The sequence below is a fragment of the Mus caroli genome, chromosome X (genome assembly GCF_900094665.2).
Source record: "Mus caroli chromosome X, CAROLI_EIJ_v1.1, whole genome shotgun sequence".
In the NCBI taxonomy this organism is placed as follows: Eukaryota; Metazoa; Chordata; class Mammalia; order Rodentia; family Muridae; genus Mus; species Mus caroli.
This window is the reverse complement of record NC_034589.1, coordinates 85013095-85024328: the sequence shown is the minus strand read 5'-3', so window position 1 is coordinate 85024328 and position 11234 is coordinate 85013095. Positions and strand designations below refer to the sequence as shown.

General features: G+C 35.1%; 1 pseudogene; it reads right to left on the bottom strand.

Moving 5' to 3' along the window:
• Nucleotides 1-242: 242 nt before the first annotated feature.
• On the bottom strand, nt 243-6142 carry LOC110286276 (annotated as a pseudogene).
• Between the last annotated feature and the right edge of the window lie 5092 nt (nt 6143-11234).

Sequence of the window (11234 nt, the reverse complement as noted above, 5' to 3'; positions counted from 1 at the left end):
TGTGGGAAAGTCGGAGGGTGGGTGGGAGAGAAAAGAATATGGAGTGTAATAAATAAATAAATAAATAAATAAATAAATAAATAAATAAATCATGAAAAATATTAATTATTTTATAGTACTGTCCTTTCAAAAAAAGAAAGAATGTGTCGAAATATCTATATTCCAAGGACTGGCAAGGCTCTTGCTACAGTCACCCAGGTAGTGGATAAAGGTCTACCTCCTCAATAGCTTCACCTCTGTAATCACTTTGATTTGGTATCCTTGTTTTCAGTGTCCTGATTACTGAAGGAGTTTTAGATCTTTACCATTTCAGCTGCACACAAATGTCTGGAAGATTTTGTGGCTACTTACAGAGCTGGAGGAATTGAGTCTATTCTCTGGCATCTGGCTCCTTAAATCAGCTCTGCACATGTAGGTGAGCTTGGGACAGGATCATATTACCTCTCCCCTTAACTACATGTGCCCAGCCATGTTCTACAGAGGTGAATAAGAGGTCACCATCTCTCTTGGGTAAATTAATCTTCCAGGTCCTGAATATGACATAGTCTTTAGCAAGTTGGAGCACCATGCTGTTTTGGAAATAATGGTAGATTTAAGTCTGGCTATCCAGGATTCCAATCACCTTTGAGTCCAGCAGGTCCATAACCCAAACGTGGTACTCCTTCAGAAGGAGCTTTAAGATCTTCTTGGTTACAGCAGGGACTTCAAGTTTTGACTTCCAAAGCCTTAATGGAGGTCCTACACTTACCATTTTATAGAAAATCTCACCCTGTCCTATAAGGTGGGATAGCTGACCCATCCTTTGAAATTCTCTTTTGTGCCCTAAAACAGGCCATTTACACAGACACATCCTTGAAGAAATGTCTGTAGCAAGTAGGTTGATGAGTGTAAGGACCTTCAGCTTTTTCTCAGTGTAAGAGTAGTGGGATCGGCTCATTTCCTCAGGAACCTGGAAGAGCTTCTTGCATTCAACAATCACGTGAAACAGCCCTTGAGTGGTGGCTAGGTTGTCATTCAGATCTTTCTGCTCTGTTCACCCAAACTCTTATTTTCATTGCATTACTCTTAGAGAATTCTCTCTCTTCAGGCTGTTGAGGTAGAAAAGAAAATGAGCTAAGTGCACAGCCAGGTTAGTAGAAAATCATCTGGATTTCTTTCACAGCAGCTGTGACGTTGTTCAGTCCTTGTAGTCTGGAACCTTGATCCCTTTCATGAACTTGGACACAGCCTAGTTAAAACCATCCTTGTTGGAAAGTGGGTATTTTTCCAGCAGGATCGTCAGTTTCAGGAGTGAGTATTTTTGTAATAGGTTATTCTGGGCCACAGACTGACAGTTAATCGGCAAAGATACAGATCTCAGAGCTGGTGAGGACTCTGAAAGCTGTTGCCACCTCACCCTGTACAGATTGCACCTGGACAGGGAAGTCCTTATCCCAGAGTCCCTTCTTTATGGGATAACAATGGGCTCTTCATGGTCTTTGGGGCAGTTATGTGGGGCATGGTCTTTGGGGCAGCTATTCAGGTCACTGAGTGTTTCTCATTCATGGTTCACACCCAGGTGCATCTGTTTTGGAAATGATGGACAAGGAAACAAAGTTAGGTCTGAGTTCAAGTCTCTCCCATCTGAAAACGTTTTGGTTGACTATCTTCCACATCTGCTTCACATGGTAGAGAATGTTCTGCAGCTCAAGGAATATGTCCTCATTCTCTGAGTTGGTTAGGTCTCTGAAGTTGGAGTAGAGTCTGGAGCCTAGTATGCTATCAAAGATGTTTAGGTGGCTACTCACAAAGCTGGAGGAATTGCATCTCTTCAAGCTTGGAAGCTGCTTTGTGCTTAATGTGGGATTTCTTGGGCTTAATGTTCTCCATCCATTTCAGCAGGCTTTGTGTCTTAGACTTGGTGTTCTTCTCATGGCCTTTCATACTAAAGCTGGACAGTACCTTGAGAAGTCAGGCTGGAGAAAGACTCATTTTTGCCTACAAAGTGACTAGAGAAGCAGAGGATAATGACAGAATTAGTTTGGGGTATCACGACATCCTCACTGTGGGGCCAGTAAATATGGACACTGCTGCTTGTGCTACTGAGGCCATTGGGAGAGGACACCTCCTAGTATTTGCTGAGACATGTCCACATACATTCATGCTTTGTTGGCCCTCTGCCAGTGAGAGTGCTCTGGGAACCCAGGTATTGGAAATTTCTTTGTGGGAAAGACATCAACTCTTCAAACAAGATTTTCTATCATTCTGGAAAAGACAGATTTGCTGTCCTTCTGGAAAGTCCACTTGCTGCTTGTTGCAGAAGACTTAATCTTCATTCCAATCCCAACTTTGATTCTGGAGATCTCCAGATTCATCCCTGCACACTAGTTTAAAGTATTTACTCACCTGCATCAGAGCCTCGGTGGCATCCCTTTCCAAGAATCATGTTCTCTCTGGAACAGTGAAATATCAAGAGGAATAGGAGATCTTCATAAAACTGTATACTCGGGTAAACCAATTACCCTCAGCCAATCACGATCTTTTTGGGTTCAATTTTTAGGAGATTTGTTCATGTGCCAGTGAGTATGTTTCTACTACTATGTGTATTTCTGTGTAAGTCATGATAGACTGCTTACCCAGCCTGTATTAGACCCATGGCTTAATTTTTAGTCCCACAGAAGGAGTCTTTAGTTTTAGGTTATCATTTTGTTACTACAAAATGCTTATTTAATAATAGATTTATTTAAAAAGTAATTTTATGTTATTACTTAGACCTACTGACTAAATTTCTGTGGAATAGGGGGAAATTATATGCTTAAATCAAATAGTAGCTTAGGGATTTTTATAGATTCATTCAATTGATAAATGCCATTTAAATAAATGAAATTTCAGCTTGAGGTATATTATTTTTACTTATGATAATACAATGTTTGAAGACCACGAATTTTTGCTTAGATATACTTATTTTGTTAAGCTAGTGATTTATTTTGTTATACATAAGGTCATACACACACACACACACACACACACATTCAATTCACATCTTATTATAGATCCAGTTTAAGCCATCTTTAAATTCTTTAATTTACATAGCTAATGTATTGGTAGAATGTCAGAACCACTGTTCTCCCTCTTCCCTACTGTCTGTTTTTTTGTTTGTTTGTTTGTTTGTTTGTTTGTTTTTTGAGACAGGGTTTCTCTGTGTAGCCCTGCCTGTCCTGGAACTCACTCTGTAGACCAGGCTGGCCTAGAACTCAGAAATCCAACTGCCTCTGCCTCCCAAGTGCTGGGACTAAAGGGGTGCACCATCACTGCCCGGCTGTTTGTGGTTTTTAGAATTATAATTACATTGGACAAGAAAAGCATTGTATTAGTTTAAAATTGATTCATATATACTGTTTGTGCATGTCATATTTATTTAGCAGAAATACCCAGTAAAGATATTTTTTGTTTTGCTGTTTTGTTCATGTCTCAAATGTATGCTTTCACTATTTCACATTTGAAAACAGAAAGGTGTCTTTGTTTTAATTGAAGTCTCCAAGGGAACCACTTTGATTTACTGACAGACATCTTTATTAAACCAAATCTTACTAAGACTAAATATGCAATCACCTTAGTAAAAAAAAAGAATCTCATGGAGTTTAAAACTTATAAAAATCAAATATGGAAAAACAATCTGATATTTAATTATTGTAATAGATGATTTTATGCATCCATTAATTGTTTAAACAACAATGTAAAAGATACTGAGAACAATTCATAGGAAAATTAAGATCAGAAGCAATTATTTTGAGCCACTAGTGCCAAACATTTCTTTCCTATCTATAACTCAAGGCACAAAGAGGAGATATTTATACTAAGAAATCCCAAATGACTTCTTTTACTGGGTTAGCTTCTACCTGAATGAACAAAGAAAATTCTTGTCAAACACTTTGTGGAAGACAGGCTTCCAGATATTTTCAGGAATCATAGATCACATACTACAAGCTCCAGAAATGACATTTCTAAACCTCTATACAATATGAGCCGGTTAACCAAATAAACATCCATGAATATAAATACATAGTTCGGCATGTTAATGTAGCTTATAATCTCAGAATTCAGAAGGCTGAGAAGAAAGAATTATCAGTTCAAAGACAGTCTGTGCTACATGGTGAGAACATTTCTTCTTAAGCCAAAACAAATAAAGGGGGTCATAGAGAGAGGAAAGTGAATAAACTACTTTGCTTTTAAACAACGATTATAATGAAAATTTAAGATAATATATTCTCAGATGAAATATTGACAATAACAAATGAACTCTTATAAGTGAATGCATACATTTCTATAGTAGGTATATGTGATTTATGTTCAATTTCATGATATAAGAAAATAATTTAGAAATTCATGCTAAAATGTTAATTTTAATTACAACATTAACTTGTAAAAATTGTCACTATTTTCTATGGAGATAAAATTAATGATTATATTATTTTTGTGTGGTTGAGTTTAATGTATTAAGGATATTTCTAATATATCTATCATATATTGATATCTACAAGGTAACCATTTAAAAGCACATTTAAGTTTGAATGATTTTTAAAATGTTATTGCATGTATTTTTTCTAAATGAAAAAAAGAATGTATTTGTAGAGGATAGTACTTGCTGAAATAGTAAAGAACCATGTCATGAAAAATATAGGCAGGGCCTAGAGCAATTGCTCAGAGGGTAATAACACTGGCTGCTCTTATCCAAGGTAAGTTCAGGGCACTCATGATCAATCACAACAATCTATTACTCCAATCCGAGGGGATCCTAACCCCTCTTCCGACCAACACCAGGCCCACATATAGTGCACAGACACATATTTAGACAAAGCACTCATATATTTTGAAAACAAACAGCAATAATTTTTTTTTAAATATAGGCAAGCTACCAATCAAGAATAGGAAATAGATATTAGAATGAAATTTGAAAGCTTTACAGAACTAAAGGATAAAACTTGGAAAAAATAGATGTGAATGAGATAGAAAAACTGATACCCATAAGTAAGACTGGCAGTTATGGATTCAACAAGCTGAAGTTTGGTTAGGGTAGGACATAGTTGTATCCATACAAAATTGTTTCTCAACTTTCCTTAAATTTTTGTTATGCCATCAATTTTCAGACCATCATGTCAAGATGCTCTAACTGGCAAACCTGTATTATAGCTCACCTAATGACTTCTTCGAGAATGTAGAGGAACTATTGCCCATTATGACTTTCATACTGTAAAACAATACTCTCTGCTTATCATGAGATTCACTCACTTGGAAACTTTGACACCCATTCTTAAACCAACCGACCATCCAAACAAACAAACAAACAAACAAACAAACAAACAAACAGACTGTCCAGATGTTACATATAAAATATAAGAGTATTTTTTCCTCTATATGTTCCTTAATATGTCTATTCATTTTTTTACCTCAGTGTTCAAAAAATAATTGGATATATTTAGCCATTCAAGCAGAAGCAAATTACAATATTTAAGTGATGTCTCAGTATTAGATAATTATTATTTTTATTAGAGTTTCAAGTGCCCCAATGGTATATCTCTATGTGTTAGCAAAAGTAGAAGAAATAATAGAGTATAATTACTTAAAATATCTTTGTATATATAGCACAGTAAGTTGGGTAGGAGACATGAAAAATCTTCTAGATTAGAAGGCTTTATAGTGTCGTTTTTTTCTAGTTTTGATTGAGATCTCACAAAGAAATGTGGAAATTTCTGGTTTCTTTGGCGAGTCAGGTTATAATGATATTTTGCTGGCACAGACAGGTAAAAGAATCTTTTTCTGAAACACACAGGTGAAAGGATGTTTTGCTATAGCAAACATGTGAAAAAATGCATGATGCTTAGACAGAATGTAAATATTACTCCATAGACTGTGGGAGCTCAAAAATTGGTTCACTTTGCTCCACTCCACTAGTTTTGTCTGATGACATGCATGTATTGATTCACTTTACATTGCATTGCTGAACTTTGCTTGTGGTTACTTCATTGAGAGAAACTCACCAAAGAACTTCTCTTGAGATTTCTGTGGTTTCTTGCTGTTTCTGCAGACTCTGACTGATTGGCGAGCTTCCAAATTGATGTACATAGTATCTGCCAAATGGAATGGACTGCACCTCTTGATTCATGTTTGGTGTTTGCTAGTGGACTGGACCAAGAACAATGAAGATTAGAATTGCACCAAAGAACTATTTCTAAATAGGTCCCCTTCCCTCGTGCCCTTATAACATTCCTTTTCTATTACTTCATGTGGGTGGTGGTGGTGGGGTTTAACCCTTATTAAAATAGGCTGTGAAAAATATATGCATACAAGCAACTATCCTTGTTTGGTCTGAAGATCAATAGACAGACAAGGATGGCCTCAAACTTGTAGAGATAGACCTGTCTGTGCTTCCAAGTGCTAGCCTTAAAGGCTTGTGTTACCACACCTAGCTTACAGTGTCTTTCGTCATATATTATATGTACCCATTTGTTCCAGGCAATTCTTGGGCTGATTATAGTTTTCCAAGGACTTTGTATTTATTTATGAGTAGCCTGAGCTCCCAGTGTTTTTGTTCATAAATTGGCAGTAGTGTGTCATTGCCACTTACCTACAGATAACACAGTGAATAAAATTTGAGTATCATAAATAAGACTTTCTGCTTTTCTTATGCACAGGCAATGTTATTTTTTTTCTGTCAGTATTTCAAATTAATTATTTCAATCAATACAATACCTTCCCTCTTTTCTCCACCATTTGCCTTTCTTTTCCATATTTATTTAATGAAATTAATGAAATAAAATTATGTGTGTCAATCACATATAACTCAAGATAATATATTCCACAGTAGAAATATATATTTTAGGATTCTCAGCTGAGTGCTTAGATATGTAGAAATATGAAGTAAAATAGACTGTAATTTTAATCACAAAAGTTACCTTCGTCATAACTTCTTTATTTCTTATGTTATTACTATGATTAGGGTCTATAAAAAATGTATTATGTACAGATTGAGTGCATAAAAATATATTATATGTGTTAACCTGTATGATGAAGTCTTCAACCCTTTTAGGTCTCTGATCATCTAGTTAAATCCTCTACTATTAGTATCTGTTGTAAATGTTATTCTCATGTACCTCAGGGTGTTTTTTCTTCTTTCTTTCTTCCTTCCTTTCTTCCTTTCTTTCTTTCTTTCTTTCTTTCTTTCTTTCTTTCTTTCTTTCTTTCTTTCTTTCTTTCTTTCTTCCTTCCTTCCTTCCTTCCTTCCTTNTTCCTTCCTTCCTTCCTTCCTTCCTTCCTTCCTTCCTTCCTTTCTTTCTTTCTTTCTTTCTTTCTTTTTTTCTTTCTGTCTGTCTGCCTGCCTGCCTGCCTGCCTTCCTGCCTTCCTGCCTTCCTGCCTGCCTTCCTGCCTTCCTGCCTTCCTGCCTTCCTGCCTTCCTGCCTTCCTGCCTTCCTGCTTTCTTGCTTTCTTATGTTCTTGCTTTCTGTTTTGTTTGACACAGGATCAATATATGTACCCTGGATGTCCAGGAATTCACTATATAGACCAGCTTGGCATCAGACTAACAGGTATACATCCACCTGCCTGTGCCTATTGAGTCTTGGGATTAAAGATATGTGCCACCATGACCAGTTATGGGCTATAATTTCTTACAGAAAGATGAAATATTAAATGTTTGCCCACTGACAAGATTTTACCTTGCTTTGGTGTCCTTCGAGGCAATATCTATAAAATGCAACATTAGCAAGCAACTTTTGTTGTACTGTCAGTATATAATGGATAATTACCTGCAAACTTCAAGTACACGAAATTCCTCAAGAACCAGGCATAGTGATGTGTTCCTACAATCCTACTACTAGACTATCAGAGGCAAGTTTGTAATCCTAGACTAAATATTGAGACTCTGTCAAAATAGCAACAAAATAAAGTCCCCATTAAACCATATGTACATATAAAGGAGGGCTAGTAATACATCAGAAGTGAGCATGGCCAATTCTTTAAATCATCCTGTCCACAACTCTATATACTTTAGTTCTCATGAACACCTCTTATCACATAGCTAAGTTTGCTGGATCTGAAACTTTGTTTTGAGCAGATAAATATATATGATCATTTTCTATTTCATTGAAGCCATATAGAAACCATGAAGGTTCACACAGAGGGAGGATGCCATATATTATGATTATATTGTACATATCCATATCATTAACCATGACAAATGTATGACATTTCTAGAAAATCTTACATTTTGTTCATTTTGTTTATAAAGCTTTGTTCTCTCCCTACATGACTTAAAATTTACGTAAGGCAACAATCAAATTAGTCAAATGAAAGGTTTACTACTAATGTATCCTGAGTTAACTATTAGGCATTTTCTAGAATAAACTAAATGTTCTTTCCATATTTAGTCAAGTTTGACTAGTAGCCACAAATACTGCTAAATTCAAAATCACATTTTCTTAATTATGGCATTAACTTTTAAAATTAGCAGTCAAAATGTACTTTCTGCTTTGTAAAGAATATTTCATCTTCAGAATACTTGCATGTTTAAGAGTATTAAGATAAACTTACATTATGTTTTCCTCTCTCTCTCTCTCGTGTGTACATATGTGAGTATGAGTGTGTGTGTGTGAGTGTGTATGTGTCACTTTGTTAACCATAAGAAAGAAAGGTTTATGGTAATATAAATTAAAAATAATATAATTATTTTATTATATTTTATTTATTAATATAATAACAGTTTTATTAATATAATAATAATTTACTTCAACTGTGTGATACTAAACTGTTCAAAACTCAGGTTTGGTTTAAAACCCATGGCTATGAGCAAGACAATAGATAGATGGTGGCAAATGCATCTATTTATTTCCCCAGCTCATTGCCAATGTTGTCTATTTGTTTTCAGATTGATAGTTGGGACTAGATGTGAAGAATAGTACAGTTTGATCTTTGCAAGACAATCCCATGTGGAGCAGTCACTTACTGAGTGCATTTATGATAACCTATTGTTATTCTCTGAGAAATATCCATTTATTATGTGATGTGGTCTGAGTTCTTAAATGGAAATAAGACATCTGTCTCCATTCCCATTTTTCAATTCTTCAAACTAATCTTTGTTGCTTTCCAAAGATACCGGATTACTCTCTCTTTATTGTTCAAGCTCAGGAAATGATATCTGACATATTCACTTGTTTCCATGCAATAAAATGTCAATATTCTTCAAGTCAGAAAGCCACATCAGGAATTGCCATTTTCTGAGAACATTTATAAAACATACAGTCAGATAGCAATGAAAGTAGATTACCATGATTCTATTCTGAGGTGCATATGAAAATAGCTCATATTAAATAGGACCTTTACAAGCTTCTTTTTTGATTTAGAGAGTGAATGATGTCCTCAGGTAGTATTAGCTTAAAGTTAGTTCAAAGAAGGCCTTAAATATTCTGGACATTTTCTTTCACAAACATATTTCTTTCAATAAATGCCATAGGTCCTAATGTGGAAGACCAGGAAAACCTGACAAGATGTATTTCTTGTTATCATGAGATTCTCCATCAAGACTTCACCTCATCAGTAGCAAACCCAGTGACAACTCATGTATCACATCTGCAAAATAACAATGAGCAAATAATGGGATATGTATCACATGAAAGAACAAAGGGGGCAATTTTCAGAAGGGAAGGAGGACAATGGAAGAGAATTAATAAGAACAAAGTGTAATTACATATATATTAAAATGCCACAAGGAAACACAATATGTTGTATGCTAACCACAGAGTAAGCTCAAGTCATCTGAGAAGAGGGAACTTCAATTAAAATTAAAAAAAAAGTTTATCACTTTTATTGAATTCCTGAGTGTGTCGATGATTCTTGTGCCTTCTTTGCTTTTTTTTTTTTCCTTCTGTTAGCTTGTCTTTTCCTAACTTTGATGTGATGGGTTTTTGTTATATTTTATTATATTTTATTTTGTTGTTAAGAATAGGAAGAAAAATATAAAGAAAGAAAATTAAAGAAGGAAAGAAAGAAAAAGAAAAAGGGAAGGAAGGAAGGAAGGAAGGAAGAAAGAAAGAAAGAAAGAAAGAAAGAAAGAAAGAAAGAAAGAAAGAAAGAAAGAAGAAAGAAAGAAAGAAAGAAAGAAAGAAAGAAAGAAAGAAAGAAAGAAAGAAAGAAAGAAAAGATTGGGTTGCAGGCAAGCCTGTAGGGCACTTCCTTAATTAGCAATTGATGTGGGATGTCCAGCCCATTGTGCACTATGTCATCCCTAGGTTGATAGTTCTGTGGTCTATAAGAAAAAGCAGGCTAAGCAAGTCAAGGGAAGCAAGCCAGCAAGCAGAACACCTCCATGGCCTCTGCATCAGATCCTGGCTTCAGGTTTTTGTCCTGTTTGAGTTCCTGTCCTGACTTCTGCCAATGATCATCAGTGAGGAATATGGAAGTGTAAGCCTAATAAACCCTTTGCCATGGTATTTCATCACAGCAATGATAGCCCTAACTAAGACACCTTCTAGAACAGCAGGAAACCATTTCTTTTTTTCCACTAGATATTGTGCCATCTACAATATTTTAGCTACCATCAATCTTAAAAGGTAATCAACTTTGTAGGATGAATGTAATAAAAATTAAGAAGGTGGGCCTCTGATGAAATTTTTGAACTATTTAAACTCATAACCCCAAAATCTTCTTCATCCCTCTGCTTTGTGATTTTTGAGATCATGTATACACTTATATTCTAACTAATACAATGTGAAGCAGAAATTCTCTCACTGTATATGAAAGCATTTACCTGATAGACTATTGGAGCCTATAAGTCATGATAGGTCTTTGTTCTTAAGACTTACCTCATGAAGACAGTGGAGACAATTTTTAATATCCCTTCATTACTCAGTCATGAGAAAAGAAATTATCTGAAAGCTGTTATATAGCCAGTTTAACTGTGCTTATTCCTATTTTGTAACAATTTCCAGTTGTTATTTCTGGTGCTGCCTTTTGAAATGTATTATATAATTTTTCTCTGTCCCTTAGCAGTTTTGAATTGATTATTTATTATTATAGTGCTTAATTAGTTCAGTATGAAATGAGCAGATAGTAGATGATAAATACTTATTACAAGTATACATACACTAGTCTTGTGCTTAAATTTATTAATATGTATCAAATATAATTTGCTATAAAAAACTTCAAAAGTTTATATCACTAATTGTCTTATACATATAAAAATAAGTCAAAAGTTAAGCCTCTG